Raw genomic sequence first — 22,169 nt, forward strand, 5'->3', positions numbered from 1 at the left:
GATGACCACCAGCCTTCTTTTAGCCTCTGCCTCCTAAGAAAGGGTCCAGAGGGTTACACAGGAAGCTAACCAATCATAATCCACCCACTACCTTAGCAACCAGCTGTAACCAATAGCCAGAAAGCCAACCCAGTGGATGTACCAAGGCCACATAAAAATGTAGACCACCAGCCTTGAGTGTGGTCTGCTGAAGCGGAGGAAGAATGCTTTTGGCGCGGGTTGGTGAGCAGGAGAATGAAGAGACTGGAGGATGAGCCTGGAGAAGAAGACATCAGTGGTGGAGAAATGGTAGGAGGAAAGAGGGTGGAGAGATAATGGAAGAGGTTGGGCACAACAGGATGAGGAGAAGGGAGAGTTATTTAAAAAGGAGGTTGAAAAGATGTTGAAAGTGGTGAGCAAAGATCTATCGAAAAAAAAGGGATAGTTTGGAAAATAGGAGGTGGAGCAGCATTGATGATGCAGAGGAGGTGAACCTAAGGTTGATTGTGCCAACACAGTGAGAGTTGGACCCAGGAAGGGTGGTCCTGCGGTAGGGAGAGTGCCAATCTGAAGTGGTAGATTCCAGAGAGGGTGGAGGAACAGGAATGTGTCATTGCAGTGAACTGAGTAGGCTGGGTCCTTGACAAGCTCAGGCAGGGTCAAAACAACCTAGGTTGCAGCCTTCCAAACCCAACTGCCCCACATGAAGATCTCAGAGGCCACCAATTATAGGAAGAGGGTCTTGTGCATGCATTGATCAAAAAGGTGGCTAACCTAACTGTCCGTACAGAGGGGAATAAAGGCTTGTGGAGATAACACACAGAGCCGGGGTTCAAAGCACGCTAAGCAGATACCCTTTTGCAGAGGGGATATGTCAACTGTGGAATCCTGGAACTAGGTTCAGTTTTCATTAAACTGTTTCATAAAGAACATTCAGCAGTGTGTGTGGCTAGTCTGGTGCCACCCAGCCTTTGTCTAGCGATGTGCATTCTGTGACTGAGTAGGAGAAAAATGCATCAGTGTAGAGCTGCCTTTACATAATTTGTCATAGGTATTTGACCTTCCTACATGCTATGCATTTGCAATGTTCATGCACATTGTTTTCAAAATATGTAACAATGTATTTATGTATACATTTATAAATAGCACGCACTGCACTTGGGCATCTAGGCACTAGTTACAGAGTGGAGGGGTGGAGGAGGGAGCAGGGAGGTGAATGTCAGTTAAAAAGGTACATATTGAGCTGCTTTCTGAAGGTGTTGGTGGGAAGGGAGTTCATTCCAGAGTTTCAGTCTCCGGACTGGGAAGCTGGAACCACCTGTTCTTGTCCACTTGAACGTGGGTGTGACTTGGTGGTGTTCATAGGCTGATATTTTAGGCATTGCTGAGGGATTAATTTTTGTCAGCTAGGTATTTCGGTGCATTGTTCGAATGACAGCAGTGGTTGATTGTCAAAATATTAAAAGTTGATTCTGTCTTTGGCCGGGAGCCAATGGGCAGCTTTTCTCCCCTCAGAAATGTTGTCCCATTTGCCAATGTCAAGTGCCACCTGGAGGGCTTTGTTTTGGATTGTTTGTAATTTGTGTGCATTGTTTTTGGAACTGCAACATAGTAGGGAGTTACAGTAGTCAGGTTTCAACCCTATGAATCCCCAGGGAAATTTCAGTCAGTTTGCAGTGGTGAGGAAGGGTTTCCTGGCATTGGTAAGCTTAGTGGCATAGCCAAATGAAGCAGCAATGTTGTTGACCTGGCGATTCATGGTCAGAGAGGAGTCAAGGTAAGCGCCAAGAGTCATGACAAATGTTGTATCCATCAATGTTGAAAGAATTGTAGGCCTGAGGTAGTTTTTCCAAGCTGGCAGGTGGCTCTGTTTTTCATCATTGAGGAAGAGGCTTTGTGTGGATATCCAGGATTGGATAGCTTGGTAGACAGAAATAAATGGTCACCAGTGAGGGGGATGAGAATTTGGATATTGTCAGCATAGGTTGTTTATGAGACCCCAAGAACATCAAGGTGGTTGAACAGGGGCTTTGTGTAGACATTATAGAGTGTGGGAGAGACACAGTAGCCTTGGGATACCCCGCAGGATGTAGGCGTTGGTTTGGAAACTACCTCCCCGGCGAAGACTCAAGAGGATCTGTCAGCAAAGAATGAAGCGACCCATTTGGCGGCTTCCATGGAGAAGTGAGCTGAGAAGATAAGGGCACAGCAGAGGATTGTATGGTCTATGCCACTGAGAAGTCAAGCAGCGGGAGCAAAGAGAGGGTGCCCTTGGTTTTTGGCACTGTCAAGTTGTTTTTATAAGTCTAGGAGGGCTGTTGTGGTCCCGTGCTTTGGGCAGAAACCTGATTGATAAATCCCCATAACGTGGTGGTGTTCTAGGAATGACTGGATTTGTAGATATGCAACTCTGTCCATGATTTTCAGGAGCTAGGGGACTGTTGTTGTGGTCGATAGTTGATTGGGTTGGCGGGGTTGAAGGTGCGTTTTTTTAAGCAACAGTGAAATCCTTGACCAAGAAAGTTGGGCATAAGTCTCCCTGCAGCAGGAATGTTTGAGCCCAGTGATGATGTTAGCAATGGAAGACATGCTGATCGGTTGAAAGTGAAAAGGGGGGATGGAACTTTGTACTGTAAATAGAGAGGCTGGGGACAGGCTGCTGGTATAGAGGATTATTTTAACTTTTATTTTAGCTTGTAGCTGTGTGAATTTTTCCGTGAGGGTGTCTTGGAACTTATTGCACCAGGCATTTTTTTCACGATGAAGGTGGGTGGGGTTATAGGGGTTTCTACTTTCTGGAGCATGGTGAAAAGTTCACTAGAGCTAGAGTTTGTTTTGGGGATCCTTTTTATTATAGGTGGCTGCTTTAGAGCTGAGGATATCTTGTTTGTAGTGGAGCGACAGCATGGAGAGATGGGTTTTGTTGGTCAAGGTCGGGGCTTTGTGCCAAGTAGCTTCTGCTGCTCTTTTGGTGGCTCGTGTGGCACAGAGATCCAGGATGAACCAAGAATTCAGGCAAGTGGGATTCTTAGTTTTCCGGGTTTTGAGATGGTGCCAGGTGGTCTATGGTCTTGCGTAACAGGGCGTTGTAATGTTCAACCAAGGAGGTAGTATCCAGAGTAGAAGGGTGGGGTAGGTTGAGGATAATCTTACTACTAGTCAAATTGCATGTGCTGCAGGCCAAGGTGATGGGTGGGCCAAGCTCTGGCTTGGCACATTTCATAGCAATAGATATGGTGAAGGAGATGGTGTGTTGGTCCGACCATGGGCATAGTTGATTAGAGAGGATGGAGATTTTGCTTTTGTGGTCCAACAGCCAGAAGAGGATGTGGCCATGGGAATGAGTCCGCTCTGTAATGAGTTGTATGCAGCATAAAGCTGCCAAGGAGGTAGATATGCCAGCGATGTCTGTGTCAGTAGGGTCATCGAACCCCAGATTGAGGTTGCCTAGAACTAGGAGTTGCGTGCAGGGCTTAAGTTTAGAAGAAATGCGCTGGGTGAGGTAATCCTCAAAGGTAGTGATAGGGACAGGTGGGCAGCAGATGAGGTGGATAGTGAGTGTGACTTTGAGTGAGCATTTAAGTTTTGTGGATATAGATTCGCAATTGGGGAGTGGGGTAGAGTTAATGGCATACAGTGCAAGACAGTCCTTGTGGATAAGGGCCACTCTACCACCTTTTTTGGCTGATCTTTCACACCAGAGCATAGCATAGCCAGTAGGAATATCAATGGATAAGGCTGGGCCTGCGGTTGGGGTAAGCCAAGTTTCTGTCAAGTCTAGGATATCCAGATTATCTGGGGTGATGAGGTCAAGAATTTAATGTAGATTGACCGTGACCGAGTCAGTGTTGAGGAGGGTGCACCAGAGAGGCTTTTTTTTCCAGGCAGCACAGTGGGAGAGGGGGCCTCTATAATCTGACTTTGGGAGCATGGTATTGCCCTGAGTGGAGGAGTGACAGCTATAGTTTGACTTTGAGAGCATGGTGTTTCCCTGAGTGGGAGAGCAGCAGCTATAGACGGACCTTGGGAGCATGGTATTGCCCTGAGTAGGCAGGCATATGTTGAAAAATGAATCATTTGTTATTTGCTGCAGTTCCCCTTGTATATTGTTTTTAATATACTTTGGGCCATTTTAAGGATTTGGCAGTGTTACCTCTAGCAATACTGCCAAACTCTTTTACTGTCAGAACATGTGGAAAGCATGCATTAATGGGAAAGGTCTTTATGATTCGAAATCATGCAGACAGGTATTTCCCATTTTGGAGTCCCATAGGACTCCATTGGGGATTGCATATTACAGCATGCAGTAATTAAATGTGGTAACATTGTATGCAGTAATGTTTTTTTGTGGAGGAAATTTCCTCCACACAAAACCAGGCATTTTTATCAAGTTTAAAGTTGGTGGCGTGGTAAAGTTTTGATAATCCATTACCACACTGCTAAGCGGTTTATGAGACATCATGTGCTTTAGACTTTAGATAGCATATTGGATTTAAATGTTTTTATATGTGTAAATTGTCAGTTGTGTTCATGTTTTAAAGCTTGTTTTTTGATGTTGCTTATTTTAATGTATTTATGACTTCCAAAGATATTTAACTAAATACATACAGCTCACTCATTCACAGAAAAAATCTCCTCATACTTCTAAACAATTCTATGTCATTTTGGGGGTAATTCATAGAATTCAGTGGACAAGTGGCGCATGCGGCTGGTGCACAGAGTGCGCGTGCGGCAGTCTGCAAGAGCCACGTGCACCAAAACCCATTTTGACGCACAGCGTAATCATGGTTTTTAACACCCATAAACAGCCGTGGCGCAAAGTGGCGCAGCGACCCTGCAGCAGCGCCAGTTACGCCCCCAACCCCACCCCGTGCGCCAAAAACATCGGCCAAATCCAGTACATGGTGCAAAGGCCAGTGGACTAGCATACAGCCCCCCAACCATGAAAACGCGTGGAAAACACCCCGGGAACCCCTCCCAATATGCGCACCCAGCTCGCGCTAGCAAAATCGTGTGTAAAACTCCCCGCGCACCCCCGAATACACGTACCCCCGTTCTCGCTAGTGAAATTGCATGTAAAACTCCCTGCACACCCCCGGAAAACACGTACCCCACTCGCGCAGGCCTATCGCATGTGAAACTCTCTGCGCACCCCTCGGAATACGCGTACCCCGCTCGCATCAGGTAAAATGCATGGGAAAAGTCCCCCATGTGGTGTGGGCTGCCTGTGGATCATGGGGAGGATGGATGGGCTGCCTGCGCATATTCCAGGGGTGTGTGTGGAGTTTCACACGCGATAGGCCTAGCGCGAGCGGGGTACATGTATTCTGGGGATGCGTGTGTAGTTTCACATGCGATTTCGCTGGCGTGAGCGGGGTACGTGTATTCCAGGGGTGCGCGTGGAGTTTCACACGTGATTACTTCACAGCGGCTACAGTGCATACTTCTTCTTTTGGCAGAGGTGTTGCCTACGCGTTCTTCTTCTACACGCAAGGCAGCCGGGGAGTCGTGCACGCTATTTTCCCACTGCGGGTGTCTCTGTTTGTCGCGTACCCCTTTTTTGCGTTCTTAATAGCCCGTGTGTTGTTCACATATGCATTTTTTGTGTTCCTGCCTGCCACAGTGTACTGCGTGTGTTTTTTTACATGCACGTGGGCTACAGGGGTCGCTATCTCTTTTTCTTGCTTTTTTGGGATGCCCGAGCGTTGCGTGACATGTCATTTCTCCTAAGGGGCCACAGAATGGGACATTCATCGTAGCTGCATATACGTGTTTGTTGTTTGTGCGCCCTTTTATACTGCACGGGGATGCTTCCGCCTGCCTTCATGTGGAAGACATGTTTTGGCCTGTGCGTGTCTTTTGGCGTATGTGTGTTTCCCCTATTTGATTGCTTTAATACGTGTAGTACGCAGTACTTCCCCAGTTATGCCCTCATATTCACGCGTTGTTCCCCATTCCACGTGCTCTGCCCCGTGTTCGCCCCCTTTTGGTGTGTACGCTACACGTTGTGCGCTTTCGCTGTGCACGTCGCGCATGGTGTTCGGGATGTTGCAGTGACATGTGAGCCCGTGTGTGCCACCCACAGATTTGGCGCACATCCCGGGGAAAACACGCACAGGGCCTTCCATGAAACGCACGCATGCACGTGCGCTTGCTTTTTCACGCTTGCGCCAGCTTGCGCCACATATTTCGGCGCACATTTGTTCCATGAATCGGCCCCTTTGTCTCATAACAAAAAGATGGCACAACTCTGTGATGGTGACAGAAAATAATCTTCTTCTGCCTGTAAATAATGATTTGTTCTATTCACTCCAATTATTTTATCTCTTCCCAAAATTAAGCAAATTGAGTAAAAGCCACTGAATATATGTAATCTCTTCCAATCTGGAAATGATTCTAAGACATAATCGATGCCATACGGTTTTTCTCTAATTTGTAATACTCAAATCATTCTTAGATTGGTGTTTGGCTCGAGCATTTACTCTAGTTCATCATATTCAAATTGAACACTCATGTCCAACTACTCAATATAATCTGCTCCTGTCGCCAAACAACTCTAAAATGTTTTCTCACCCAGGAACTTCCACTTTCTCTCTTTACACAAGTAAATGACCAACTAACTTAGAGCAAAAGAACACACATTCCACCTGCCTTCAAAACATGTTTATACATTTTTCTGGCACTGCTATTTTTTTCCCATTCCCACAATAAAATGCACACTGAGTTCCAACTACTGATCTTCCTTTACAACCAAATAATTCTACATACTTTTCTTTATAAGCAACTACTGTTTTGTCTCATCACATGAAAACATGGAAACTGTGTTCATCTAATGAATTTGAACTCCTGCCATCACCAAAGTATAAGACTTTTATCCGGAACTAATACTTTCTGTCATTGGTCACAAAAAATGGCGACCTATGCTACCGCCACTGAATATAATCGTATTCTACCTCCAAGGAATCATATGATTTCTTTTAGTCACTAACCCTAATGTGTCACATCCCAAAGAGATGGCACATTGGGCCTCATTACGACCCAGGCGTTATGGGGGTAGCGGGGCCTAAAAGGTTGCAGCGCCGTTAACCCCTTAATGCCTTACTACGAGGTACCTTTGCGGCTCCCGACCTCAATGGCTGGTCTGTACCAGCCGTTAAATTAGGGACCCGCAAAGGGACCTTGAAGGTAATTACAGTACCGCAATTTGCGGTACCGTAATTACCGCCTTCCCCATTCCCATTGAGGCCTATGGGGCAAACATGGGAATGGGGAAGGGCCAATGGTAAATGGGGAATTACCGCCCCGCCAACCTTGGAATGGGGTGGTAATTCCCCATTTCACCATGGCGGATTCGGTAAGTTACCAGCGTTAACCATGGTGCTAATAGCGCCATTGGTTAACGCCAGGGTCGTAATGAGGCCCATTGAGTTTTAGCCACTGGAAATAATGTCCCTCTGCCTCCAAAAAATTCTATGACTGATTTTTCACAATAAATGTGGTCCTTTGATTTACAACCACTGAATATGATGTCCTCCTGCATTCAAACATTTGTATGTTGTTTTCTTCCCAAGCAACTACGGTATTTTCAAATTACACAAAGGTGGTGCACTCAGTTACAGCCTCTAAACATTATCTTATGCTGTCTGAAAAGAATTCTAAGACTTTTCTCAAAACTCATATTTACTTTCTCGCAACAAAAACAAATTGCACACTCACTTACAGTGACTGGATATGATCTCCTTCTGAGACTTTTCCTTATCTAGTCACTGCTAGTATTTTGTCTCATGACAAAAAGAGGGCCACACAGTAACAGACAATGGCCCTCATTACGACCCTGGCGGAAAGTGACTGACCGGACCGCCACAGCGTAAATAGCGTTTCCGCCATTGCAAGAAGGAGCAAAGTGCGGCCCATTCCGACCCATCGGGCACGAGCACCACGGCATGGCGGAAGTGCAAAGTCCGCGATGGCGGAAATGAACCCAAAACGGCCCACACCGCCGCCGTACGGCGCCCTAGGTGCAATACCGCCACCCATCACAGCGGACACCGCAGTGTGCGCCTACCGTAAAGTACGGTGACCTGAAATATACGGAAACGGAATTTAAAACACGGGCCCGGAACGGGAAACAACCCGCCGTACACCTATACAACCACTAAAACCACACAACCACTAAAATCACTACCCTGAGACACAACCCAACCCGTCATCCACCCTAGCGAAACCAAGAAAAATGGGAAAAGTACCGAAGAAAGCGTGCGACCGCAAGCAGCAGGTCCACTTCTCCCGTGAGGAACTCACCGTGCTAACAGAGACCCTCCAGGAGAATGCTGCCGTCGTCTTCTGCACACAAATGACCAGGACGGCACTCGCAAACAAGAAGACCATATGGGCTCTGGTGGCACAGCGGGTAAGTGCGGTGGGGACCGCACCCCGCACCCCACAGCAATGCCGTAAGCGATGGGACGACCTGCGGATACGCGTCCGCAGCATACTCTCTGCCAACCGCAACATTGCCACAGCCACCGGGGGAGGGTCGGAATCACCCATCAAGCTGACCCCCTGGGAAGAAATCTGTGCCTCCACCATCGGAATGGAGAGCATAGAGGGAGTCGGAGGGATGGAGAAAGGAGTGCAGACATCCGAAGAATCAGGTAGGTGGGCCTAATGAAACAATGCCAAAACCACAAAGTCCATCCATGTGAAGCACCATGTGTCCCCATAGTGCAACAGAAACACATGTCCAGGAGAACGTCCACACACATCGTCCTGATAGCGCACGTTAAAACCCACAATAAATACATAAATAATTAAAAACCCCTAAAACACCCACTACACGTGCAGCAGGCACACCCTAACTGCAGGCTGCCAAACAACTGCACCCTCACTCCACACACAAATGGAAGCACCTCCAAGGCCCCGACCCAAATCACCCTCAGGTACCACCCCAATGCATGTGATACAATGCCATTCCAATTCCCACAGACCCACCAATAACCCTCGCCCTCCTTTACTCCACCACAGGGTCCGATCCAAACGACGAGCTGCAGGACACCCCTACCAGCACACCTGCAAAGAGGGCCAAGACCAACGGCCAAAGACCCTCCACCTCAGCTGCACGCATCAAGACACGGCAGCAGCACAAATCAGGTGGCAGCACAGAGGAGGGAACATCAACAGGCACCCCAGCAGCCAGCATGCCCACAACACCACCACCACAGGTCCCCCCAACGGATGCCACAGAAGGCACTGCCTCCGGTGGCAGCAGCACCATAGGTGACACCCCATTGATGGCAGCATGCTCCGACACAGAAGACGGGGATGTCGAAGTCAGATCCATCCATGACCTGTCCCAATCCCCCTGTCTGTTCCATCCCGTACTACATGAGGATACCACGCAGGGGCACCCACAAGACGACGACTGGCCATCCCCCACAAGCCCTGTGGCAGGGCAACATGAGGACAACAGCCCCTCTGTGACACCCCCGCAAATGGCCATGGCCCAGCAGAGGCAACAGTCCCTCGACCAGTTAATAGTGCAACAGCAGCAACTGGCCACGCTCCTCAAGGACCATGCCGATGAATGTGGGGGCACTAAGGCAGACATAGAAACATCAACTGAGACACTTAGGGCAGAAATGGAGAGAGGTACAGAGACACTAAGGGCACAAATGGAGAGTAGCACCGAGAGCCTGAGGGGGGAACTGCATGCGACGTCCAAAGACGTATGTGGTGAACTTGCCGCAGTGCGCCGTGTGCTCACTGAGCTCTCGCAAACCCTTAGGGACATGCATGGACGTGAGCAGGCAGAGACATCATCCGTTGCAAGTTCCGTCCAGGGCAGCCCCCTACGTAGATCTGGGAGGAACCTGCGCTCCACAGGCAGGGGTGCCCCAGATACCCGCAGAGGGGGCTTGCAATAGCGACTGCCCACTGACGATGAGCATCTTTGGACACTGGTGTACGGGGGGGAGGTGGGAGGGTGGAGGGGGTGTGTTGGGCTCACTTGGGTGGCGGGTCGATAGGGTGTACAACATGATATCACATATGCCATAAAAAGTGCACGATCAACCAATGAGATGTGTGGACAATGATCTTTGTGTACTAGGCCATCATAGGCGTACAGTCCATATTGTGCATGTACCAGACACACACAGTGCCACGAGTCCCGTGTCCATGTATCAGCCACCAGGCGTGAGTGCTAGAAGCATACATCAATGAGATGCTGACGAATGTCACGGGCCTCCGGTGCCTCGCAGACTCCTTGAGGTGCTGCCACATCCCCACCCTCATCATGACCATCTTCAGGTGCTTGCAGTTCTGCGTCAGGGGGCATGGGCACATTTCTACGTACGCACATGTTGTGGAGCATGACACATGCCATGACCATCTTTGCAACCTTCACATGGCGGTACAGGAGTGCCCCGCCAGACCTGCTGAGGCAGCGGAAACGACCCTTCAGTAGGCCGAATGCCTGTTCAATGACTACACAGGTACGTGAGTGGGCATGGTTGTAGTCCTCCTCATGCTGGTCCCGTGGGTTCCGGACTGGTGTGAGGAGCCATCTCTTCAGTGGATATCCAGCATCACCTGTATGTGGACGAGAAACGTATGATGTGGAATGCCATTGCTACGTACGCACTCCCCCCCCGCCCCCTTCCTGCCAGGTCATTACCGAATCACATACCCCACATAATCATGCATGAAATGAGACTCACCGAGTAGCCAGGATCTGTTCCCTGCGTGTCGCTCCATGTAGCGTGGTATTGTAGAGTTCCTCAAGACCATAGAATCATGGGTTGATCCAGGGAATCGGGCACAACAATGTGTAATGATCCTGTTGGAGTCACACACCATTTGTACATTCAGAGAATGAAATTGTTTTCGGTTGCGGTACTGGGCCTCCATGGCATGTGGGACGACCAATTCCACATGGGTGCAGTCGATGGCACCAATGCAACCCGGTATGCCGGCAAGTGCATGGAATCCCACTTTTGTGTTGGTAATTTCCAGCTCCGAGCGTGGTAGGGAGATGTAGTCGTCTGCGTGCTTCAGGAGGGCATCGAGCACTTGCAATAGTGTCCGTGAGAACAGTGGCTGAGAAATGCCATGCAACTGTCCGACTGTGTGCTGGTAGGTGCCTGTGGCCAGGAAGTGGAGTACAGACACCACCTTCAGTAGGGGTGGGATGGCGGTTGGGCTATCTATCATGCTGACAAGGTCAGCCTGTGTCATGTCCACAATGGCGGTTATGGTGTCCCGGTCCAGACGGTAGAGGGTGTGGATCTGCTCATCAGTGAGGTTGAACGGATGTGCTCGGAGGCGTGGGATTGCGGGCTGCCTGCGTGGTGGTAGTGGCTGTGCTGGCGGCCCTTGCTGGCCCTGCCTTGGCCTCCTCCTCCTCCTGCGTCTCCTCCGTGCGGCCGGTTGTAGTTGGTGTTCGTCTTCTTCTTGGAGTTGGAGTACTTGCACTGCTATCAGGTCCCCCAGGGCCAACATCGCGAGTCCTGCCGGTAGCATTTCGGTGTGGTTGTGGGAGGAGACTGGCTGTGCAATTTATGTGTTTTCAGGCTGAATGGCCTCCACCTGTGGTGATTCATTCCACCTGTGCAAACTGCTCTCCCCTTTGGCCGAGCATGTCCCGCGCACAACGCTGCAATTCGACGAATGGCATCTTGCTATTGCAATCATGTATTTGTACCCGATGGCCGTGTAACATTGGTTGATATGTTCATTCTGCTGTGGTCCCATTGGTTCACATACTATCTGTGCAGTCGCGAACAGAGTTGTGAAGGGTCAGTGGAACGTAGTACTCGAGTAACGGTGGGCCCTCATTCATCACTGTACCGAGTTGCAACGACGGGCGGGGCGTCCCATTCGTGGGTGAAGGCAGTTGCCATTTTCACACACAGCCGCACTCGATGGTTTAATTAGTGTATTCAAACGGCCACAGATGCCTCTTCGACGTGATGTTGCAAATGAGGAATTCCAAGGGCGGCGCTTTCGGTTTTCAGCTAGCGGCGAGGAGATGCCCACAGGTCTGACTGCAAATATAACGTTCTATTGTTCAATGTCCTTGGGACAGGGGCCATGGCGAGAATGCTATGATTGATATGAATAGTATGGGATGCGCAATTGCGTAGTGGACGATAAGGCAGGACGTTCCCAAATACATGTTACTTCACTAGACTGGAATTACGTGCTGGGGCACTGTGGATTTTGCAGGCTGCATAACGCACAGACTCAATGGATATTTCTAATGTTATGTGAGTAAATATTCAGGCGTTTTCATTACGGGATGAGGGAAGGATGAATGGATGCATGGGCAGGTGATTTGATACAGAGTTTGCCATGTACAGGGCTTCTTGGGATCTGTCCGCCCCCCCCTGCGCTATGTGATGCAGGGCTGCCATAGTGGGACCATCGTCTATCTGGCCTTGTTGAGCCCTCCCTGTCTCGACGCGCCTTCAGACACTTGTGTCCATGCACGTTACCAATCCCATCTGATGGATTCTGTTTTCACAGACGCATGCACAGGTACACTCGTTTGTGATGGTGTTTTCACCTCGATATAGATAGTTATGATTCGCAAGTGGTTTTGGGGTGGTGATGATCCTTTGGAGTGGGCTTGCATGCATATGGCTGTGGATCTAGTGTGATCATTGAAGTGAGTTGTTCGAATGTAGTTCTGATGGCCATTCTATTCTGTTTCTTTTCTTTTGGTTGACAGGTATCCCCTCCCCTTTTGCCACTGCCATCTGTATGCCACTCCTGCAGATGGGTTTTACTCCCGACACCTGCTGCTTCGTGTTAATCAGTGGAGCAGCATTACGATCTTATGGGACGATCGCCAATGGGCCACATGCCCTTACGCAGTACTGATGGCTCGGAGCAACATTTCGGCCTTTCAGCTGGACTAGTGCCTCCCCATTGGGACGGCCCTGCGGTTCTGTGCGCTTCCATGTTGCCTTTTCGTACGTGAATGTGGCTCTGTGTACCATGAGGGAACAGGGCGTCACACAAGTAGTGGCTGGTCATTTCTTGCGGATGCAGCCCACTATGGTGAAATGTGTTTTGGAGTTCATGGCCTGATGGCTGTATGGGCTTGGTGATATTGATGTGCATTAAAATTCTATTCTGATATGGGCCGTGTAGCGTTCTTCTTTGCAAGTGATGTGGCATATTCCTATTTGGGGAGCGATGTATTGTGAGGGGATCTGCATTGGGTTCCAGCTTCGGAGTTTTGTTGCGTGGTCCTGTACTGGGCGCGTTTGCCTACGAAGCCCGTGAGGTCAGGGATGGGGGCTGCCAATATGACAGTTTGAATGTTGTCATGCTCAGGGGCGGGGGATTGGGTTTTGTGTGGCAGATGCCGGTCAGCCAGGTGGACTGGTGGAATGTTGTGATTTTCTGAATATTGCTGGTCACAGGTGCCTGTGTTTGCGTGCGTTTCTTGGTGGGGGACTGTGGTCATGTCCATTGGGATGGCTTCTGTATTCGTGCCATCTGTGCCCTGCAGCTCCCATTGGCCCCTCTTGAGGTTCATTTTTTCGTTGGCATGCATGGGTGACTTGTGCATTTCAATGGTTGCATTGTGGCTTCGTTCCACCTACGGGGAGTTGTACTTTGTGGGCAGGGAGCGGTGTACGGGCAGTCAGTGGGGCCGTTTACGGTTGATTCGCGATGCCGTACTTCTCACCATGGCGGAATGGTGCATTCCGCCATGCTTGATGGCGTTAGGTACATGTCCGCTGGGGTCGGAATTGGCGTACCGTTGCGCCATGGTGGTGTTTACGGTTTGGCATGGCGCGCGCGCGCGTGCTTGGTGCAGTTAGCGTTGGCGTTCACTACGGTGTCGCTAATGGCATCGTACTTTGCGGTGACGGGTCATAGTCGCACCGAGCGCTATTCGATGGCGGTATTGCATTTCCGCCATCGTTTTCCGAATTCCGCCAGGGTCGTAATGAGGGCCAATGCAATGAACATAACAACAACTCGCAGCTAAAGAGATCTGACACCATTTCTTGCATTCTGTCTTGTCAAGAAATATGGCACACTTAGTGGCAGTCACTGAAGACAACCCCGTCCTGCCTACAATAATTGTAAGGGTCTGATTCTGAACGATTTTAACTTGAGAAAAATATGAAATGCCCTTGAGCATCTCTGATTTGCACCTGCTCCTTTCTACAAGGCCAGGTCAGTTTGACTGTTGCGTTCATGGTTGCACAGAACTGTTGTGCGTTATGAGAGCGTTGATTCATTAATGTGCTTTTTAAAAATTGCTTTTGTAGATTGCCATCTTGACTCATCATTCGATTAGCACAAGCTGAACTTTCATCAAATCTGAGTATGATTTATTAATGTGCTTTTAAAAACTGCTTTTGGAATATTGCTATCTTGATTCATCAAATTAGTACAGAACTGAACTTTCAACGAAGCCGAGTTTTGTTATTTGCGTGTGCTGCACAAACGCATCACTTTACTGACACTGATACCTATTACTTGGGTGGGGACTGCAATTCCCAGCAGCACTTGCATTTTTTATTTACCTTACTGCCACGTTAGCGCCAGTGCGTTTGTAAGGCAGTTTGTGCTGGTTCGTGTTGGAGCGTGTGGGTTTGTGCTATGAACTGGTAAGACATTCTTTTGTTTTACATTTACAACTGTGGGAAGCACGACAGGTATGAAACTCTCAAACCTGTTGAGTGCTAGTGATAGCTCGTTAGTAAGCATGAGGACAATGGTGACTCCATTAGTGCCAGCCCAACTAAAAGACCATGCTGGCGGGATCCTGCGTCGCTATATGTCCCTGGACTTTCTTTCAGCTAATAGTTTATGCAGGGATCGGAGCCCCCATTTTGAGCATATACTTGCTGATGGTTACACCATTAATATTATGCCGAAAGATGCCACAACAGGGGACAACTATGGTGACAGGTTTCAGGGTAGGATGACGGATATGGAGCCCCTTTAAAAGTTGAGGATAAGGATTTGGATGCAGCCTTGGTGTGTAGCCAACACCAAACTATTATTCGGGAAGCCTTTGCTAGCCTGATATTACAACACTAAGGCCCTCATTAGGACCCTGCGCTAAGTGATTAACAGCGCCGTAAAAGGCTGTGGTGCCGTTAACCACTTAGCGCCTTACTACGAGGTCCCTTTGCGGGACCCGACCTGAACGGCTGGTCCAGACCAGCCGTTAAAGTAGGGACCCGCACAGGGACTCTCGAGGTAAGTATGGTACCGCAATTTGCGGTACCGTACTTACCGCCTTCCCCAGTCCCATTGAGCCCTATGGGGCAAAAATGGGAATGGGGAAGGGCCAATGTTCAATGGGGAATTACCGCCCCGCCAACCTTGGAATGGGGTGGTAATACCCCATTGAACATTGGCGGACTCGTTACAATACCGGCACCAGCCATGGTGCTAATAGCGCCATGATTTAGCGCTGGTGTTGTAATGAGGGCCTAAATCTTGCTTAAAACCAACATATTAACACAAACCAAGCACAAGGGGTTGCCGAATGAGGATATAAATAAGTATAATGCTGTTAAATCATATACCAATTCTACACACCGGAATTAATGGCGAACAAATACATTTGGTCTGGGATAAATGGTACAATGACCTCACCTCAACTGGCTGGGAATATGAGCAATTCAATGTGGAATGATGACAACAGTTGAGGAGCCTGGTCCATCTATTTCCTCCACCGCAACAAATCAGAGCAGACATGATACCCTGACTGCAAAATGCGCCCTCATTAATACTCTGTCTCTGGTAAAGCGTGCTACTGAAGTAGCTAACCTTAATAGTGAATCCAGGATTGATGTTATGTCTGAGAGACTTGGCTCCATGCAGCAGCAGGTCTATCTCTTTGTCTGGCCATACCTGACTCTCATCTCATACTTCGACAAAATCATCCAGATCGAACCCGGGGAGGGGTGGCTGCCAGCTTTTCAATCGAACTCAACATACATGCACTGGACATTCAGTCCATATCTGGATGCGAAATACTGAATTCTAAACTTCGAGTCAATCCTAACCTAGCATATAACCTTTCATGTTTGTATCACCCCCCTGAGCACATGCCAGAATTAAATAAAAAACTCTTAAAGAAGCATTTGTGACACTCAACACCAACAACTCAACCGATAATTTACTGGGAGATTTTAATCTAGGCTGCATGGATGCGGATAAAAAACAATCCTCAGACTACATAGCTATTCTTGAAGAGTTGCATTTTTCTCAGTTAGTCAATGCGCCTACACATGAATGGGGGCGTACCATTGATTTGTCAACTGTGTTGTCATCTGAAATATTAATCTTTCCATCTGTCCATGGTCTGATCATTCCTTGCTATAGATCAAGTTAGCTATTGTAGATTAAGGCCCAAAAATTAATATTATTAAAGTAATCCAATGAGGCAATAAAAAAAAGTGCACTGAAGCAAGAACAACACAAGTCTATTCCATGCAACCACAGCAGGGAACAATCCACAAATCATTCAACGTTACATCATAAAATGGCTGCTTTTAGAAGGAAAAGTGGAGTGAAGTTTTACAAAATGTTTCAAGACACATTTAAATTCATATTTGTTGATTGGACATAGGGGATTCTATACAATGTCTAGTCCTATTGGCCTATCCTTTCCCTCATGACCATTCTAATGACTGCCTTGTGGTAATGTTCTCATGGTGGGACCATTTAGTTTCACACAGATTTTGATTGGACAGTTGACAAGTTAAAATGTTTCATATACAAGTTGACTTCCGATAGGCTATGGCCCTCCGGATGTTCTGGAGAGGGTGACCTTCATCATAATAGACCAATAAACTTGTGAGGTGTGCACAGTGTGGCTACAAAAAATATTACTTCACATCGTTTCCCAAGAGACTCAAAGGGTTGGCACCAGCTTACTGTTCTCACACTTGTTCAATGAACAATGAGTATTGTGAATCCTCATTGGAAACATGTTCCCCTTTGCTTTCTTTCTCATGGTGTGCATACATGACCTCATAGGGCGTGCTTCTTGGTCTCTTGCTCTGGGACCACGAGCACGATTAAATGGTGTATTCAATGAATGGGTGGGTGTGCATGATCTGAATATCTAAATACAGGTGTGATTTAATAAGTACCAGGACACTATGGGGGTCATTACGAGTTTGGAGGCAGCCATGGTGCTATGAGCACCATGGCTGCCTCCAAAGTTGTGTCCGGGTCCGGGTTCTTTGAATGGGGACTTACCGGGTCATTCCAATCTTGGAGGACACGGTAAGTCCCCATTCAAAATACCCTTCCCCATTCCCATTTGAGCCCCCTTAGGGCTCAATGGTAATGGGGAGGGTGCTAATAATGGGCTCGCGAATGGCAAGCCCGTTATTAGCGTCCTGGTCCCTTAGCAGGACCCGTAAGGGACGTGTGGTCAGACCACACATTCCTTACAGTTCCCTCCAAGGGACCTCGGAATCAGGCGGTAAGGGATTACCGGCACTGGTCTCCTTACCGCTGCCCGGTATCCCTTACCGCCCGACTTGTAATGACCCCCAAAGTTGCTTATTTGCAAATACAGCACTTTGTCACCACCTAAAACCTTCTAGTGACTTACCAGTAGGGATTTCACCCTGTGCACAGCAAAGAAACTTCCATGCTGGATATTCATTCAAGTATACCAACATATTAGATGAAGACAAGGCCGGGCAGCAGATTGTTCTAGATCTCTCGTCCACCTTCAGTGTATTTGAACAGGACATTCTTTTGTCATGTCTTACCTCAAACCTTAACCTCAGCCAACACATTTTTTACTGGATAAACTCCTTTCTGCATGGAATGTCTGCCTTGGTAGTTATGGTTAAGTCCTCATCTAAGACTTATCAAATCATGCAAGGAGTCCCTCAGGGTGCATGCTTATCTTCACTGCTATGTAACCTTAATATCAGACCACTCCATGATCTGCTGTATGATAAAACAATTATTTTCCAAAACGATGATGATGACACCCAACTGCTGGTTCACGCTGTCTAGTGACATGGCTTCAGACACCTGCCAGGTCAATGACATTTTTAACATAGTCAGAGGCAGAATGAGAGATAACTGACTTTGCTTAAATGATCAGAAATCCAAGCTACTATTACTAGCTGCCCAAGAACAATCAATAATTTAAGAAATGTGTATGATGTTATGCTACTGGCACCTATTCCATCCTGATAACGAGGCAGGTTAAGTCACCAGGCATTTTTGAAAATTTGACATGATTTGATATGATATGATATTTTATATCTAATGCGCTAGTACACAAGTGTTTCACAAGGCATGACTGCTCATGTCTTGGCTATGGTTAGTGCCTGCCATTATAACCTCTGTTTGATTTGGCAGATGTAGCCCTTATATCATATTCCAATGCAGTTGCCATTGCTAGAGCCATTATTGCTAGTAAGTTAGACTATGGCAATGCCCTATATGCGTATGAAGTGGTACAGAACTCGGCTGCGAGTATCATGGCTAACATTGCCAGATGCTCTCATATATATTGCCCACATCAAAAAACTTCACTGGCTGCCCATTGCACGACAGATTATATTTAAGGCTCTAACCATCACACACAAATGCCTGCATGGTGAAGCCCCACCCTATCTTAATGCTCGGCTGTAGTGGTACAAGCTCCCTCATGCCCTGTGTTCTATGTCACAGCAGCTACTAACCAATGCTACTAACCAATAAATGAATTAAGTATACCCAAGCAGGCGGTATATCATTCAGTTCCTTGCAACTACTCCATGGAAAACGATTCCTTTGGTTGTCGGATCTGATCCCATCCTTCAGGAAAGGTCTCAAAAACATTATTTTCTCTGAATCCTAGTTATATCGTAACATATAAACCTTTTGAAGAGGAAGGCCCAGTGGCCCCCCTGGACATGACACTTGTGGATCAGGCAGCAGAGACTGGGCACAAGGCAAGGAGGTAGACAGGTACCTGAGCTGGTTTCAAAAGTCATCTTTAATGCATCACAGGATACCAAGAAGACACCAGCAATGAGCTTCCAAAATCACTGGGTGTATATATTTGTTATGGCTGGTGCAACATTTCATTTTATTACTGAATACATTTTACTTGGCTCTTTCAATTAAAGATAAGCCCTAATTTGCCTGCAATTGGCTGGCTTAACTGACACTCATCACGCCCACATGAAACTATTTGGCAGGCTTCACTTGACTGGCATATAGGCTAATTAAATTTGAGTGAGGGCCTACTGACCTGTATTATAAATCCTTTGATGTTTTGAAAGTAGCAGTCTTTTTCAGATCACCTGAGTCTTTTTGACATGCTAAACCGTGCTTCTTCTTCACATTTGTTGCAAACAAAACAGCTGTCTGCTCTAATTGCTACTTTCCCTGACTGCTAACTGGCCTCCCTGGCCCATCAATGTAAGAATTGCTGCCAAGAAGTTCTAAATATATGCCCTAGCTGCAGAGAACTAAGGTGAACTGCTGTTAGAGAATTATTTAATTATCTTTGCATGACTATGGGTTTTTTCCACCAGCTTCTTTTCCGGCACCCATTTTAGAATCTACCCCCATCTGAATACTTGGCCATTCTACCAAATGGCAACCTACTTTAAAGCATACATTATTTTCTGTCCAGTTTTTGATATTCATGATGTATGTGTACTACCTGAGATACCCTCCACTGTGTAAGGCATTCTGACCCTAGAAAATATATACCACCCTAAAATGTGCTTTTTTCTCCTAAAAAGCACTACAATTCTGATTTTTTCAATACTGAAACTATTGATCAGCCTGACAAGTTATCTGCATTCAGTTTGAGGGGTGAGTGGGGTCTAGCAAGTCTAGCAACTCCTCTACACTCCCCCATTGGCCTGCATGTAGACACCTGTTCAATACATGGTCACTAAACCCAATGTCCACCCTCCCCCATATTCAGTGTACCTATAAATCCCTGCCCCAATCAATCACCCCCCTCAGTGTGGTGATCTGTTTCATCATGAGAGGTATTATAAAACATATCTACAAGCTCAACAAAATTCCTAATTTGAGATATATATATATATATATATATTTTCCTTTGTCAAAAGGTTATTTGCAACATTCTTCCTTCACAATTTATATGCGTACATTCTTGAAGAAAAACTTTAGGTGCTTCTACTCATATCCCACCTCTATTACCCACTTAAATTTAAACTAACTATACATATCAGGGAATTACGGCCACAATGAGAATCGAGAGAAAATCAGTCCTTGAGGGAACCCACAAGCCCAACGTGTCTTAGTCTGTCCATGTGCACTTTTTGGTGTGCACATCTTCCTTACTCCTACCCCCTAATGACGACTTCTCCTTGTCTTCCATTGTCTTCCCCACACACATTGTTAGTGCTTATTTTGTTTATTCCATTCATCTTTGATCAGCACATCTTCCACCCAACTCATCTTCGTTTAGCATCCACAGATCCCCTTTATCAGGTTGAAATTGTCCTGTTGAAAACGTCTTTGTAAAAATCTAAAAAGATTATATGCAAATAATAAAAAAAATTAAAAAATTTCCTTTTTGGGCTGCTTTGCAGCACATTTCCCAGGCCTATAGGCCAGGATTCCATTACATCTTTTATTTTACAGAGTAGTCAGATTCTTAGATTATTCATCGAAAGTCAGAAAGTCAACAAGAGGGGGCATTTTTGCTAGGGAACACAAATATGGGGGAGTCTTCTGTAAAGGCAATTCTCAAACATAGAGCATGAATTATGACTGGGCATCTGGCTGGGTCCCTCAATCTTTTCTCTCTGCTTGCAGCATCTGGTGCCGCCAGTCTCTTGTATTTAGATCTCAACTGTCCACCTGCAATATAAAACTGAATTAGTTTCCTTTGAAAAGTAAGTATTTTTCTATCATCAGCACTTCCTCCTCAACCCCAACCATTAAAAAACAAACGACTTGTGTGTTTCTTTCAAACATTCCTGCCTACTAAACAATCTCCACCTTGTTTTTCTTCATTTCTAATATACCAAAATGACTGCTCCTCTCTTTCTTTTTGCTCATCTTTGAAATACATGCTGGGTGATGTTGGGACATGACTCATGATCCTAATTTATGCAATAAATACATCCGCCTGTATCTGATATTGCACTCATTTCCTATGGGCTTCTTTTTTCAAAAACCATATATCCTTTAAAAGGACACATTTTCCCCTGAGGTCGACATTCCCAGACCAAGGAGTTTCCTTTATCATAAAAATAAGAAAAGATAAACAAACAACATGACAAATTCAACACTTTAAAAAAGAAATGACGTATTCTTCTTGTGTTGCTCTTCTTCCGTCTTCTTGGTTCATCCGTAGCTGAAGAAGATACCACTGGTGTGTCTTCTTGCTTTCTGTAGAAAACTGAAATAGAGGCAAAGTCATTTGGGTACTGACAAGGGGATCAGGTTTCGCCCTAGCATACACCCTTGCTCCCTTCTGTCTATAAAAAGAGGTTTACTAGGATCATCTGTTGATACTTCCAGCCCATTTAACTATAGGCTGGCTTTTTCTAGATTGTTGGTGCACATAAAATTATTAATTATCATAGCATTCAGGCCTGTACTCAACTTTTTCCTGCTTAGCTGAACGTTGTTCTCTGTCTTTTGAAGTCTTCCTTCTGGTTGGACCGCGGTCATCTTCTTTTACTTTGCCTTGATCCTGGTAATACATAATTGACACATTTCGCTGTGTGCTTCTTGCCGCCTGCTGCTCCACCTACATTGATCTAGCCTACCACTGTTATTTAGAACACAGCACTGTTCCTATTAAATATATAAAAATATGACATATAAAAAAGACATCATGTTTTGCCTATTTTAAATATTTCCTACTCTTCTGCCAAATCTAGCATTTTGGCATCTTGCTATTCATCAGGAATAAAAAAAGGTGACTCCACCTTTTATCTGAAGTCTTCTGCATGCTTGTCGTTAGAGATGGTCATACTTGCATATTCATGCTAGTCTATACTCACACCTGTTTGCACCTATCTTGGGAAAAATGCTATATATTTGAAAAGACTGTATCGCCCTTAGTGCCTTTTTTCTGTACTCACCTGGGTCCTCTTACTCCTAATAATGATCAACAGTGTGTTCAAACACTGCGGTGTGAACCAATGCTTACTTTTTCTGAATCTCATTGTTTCACTATTGCTCACCTC

This window comes from Ambystoma mexicanum, chromosome 4p (genome assembly GCF_040938575.1).
Source record: "Ambystoma mexicanum isolate Mex_15411 chromosome 4p, UKY_AmexF1_1, whole genome shotgun sequence".
Lineage (NCBI taxonomy): Eukaryota > Metazoa > Chordata > Amphibia > Caudata > Ambystomatidae > Ambystoma > Ambystoma mexicanum.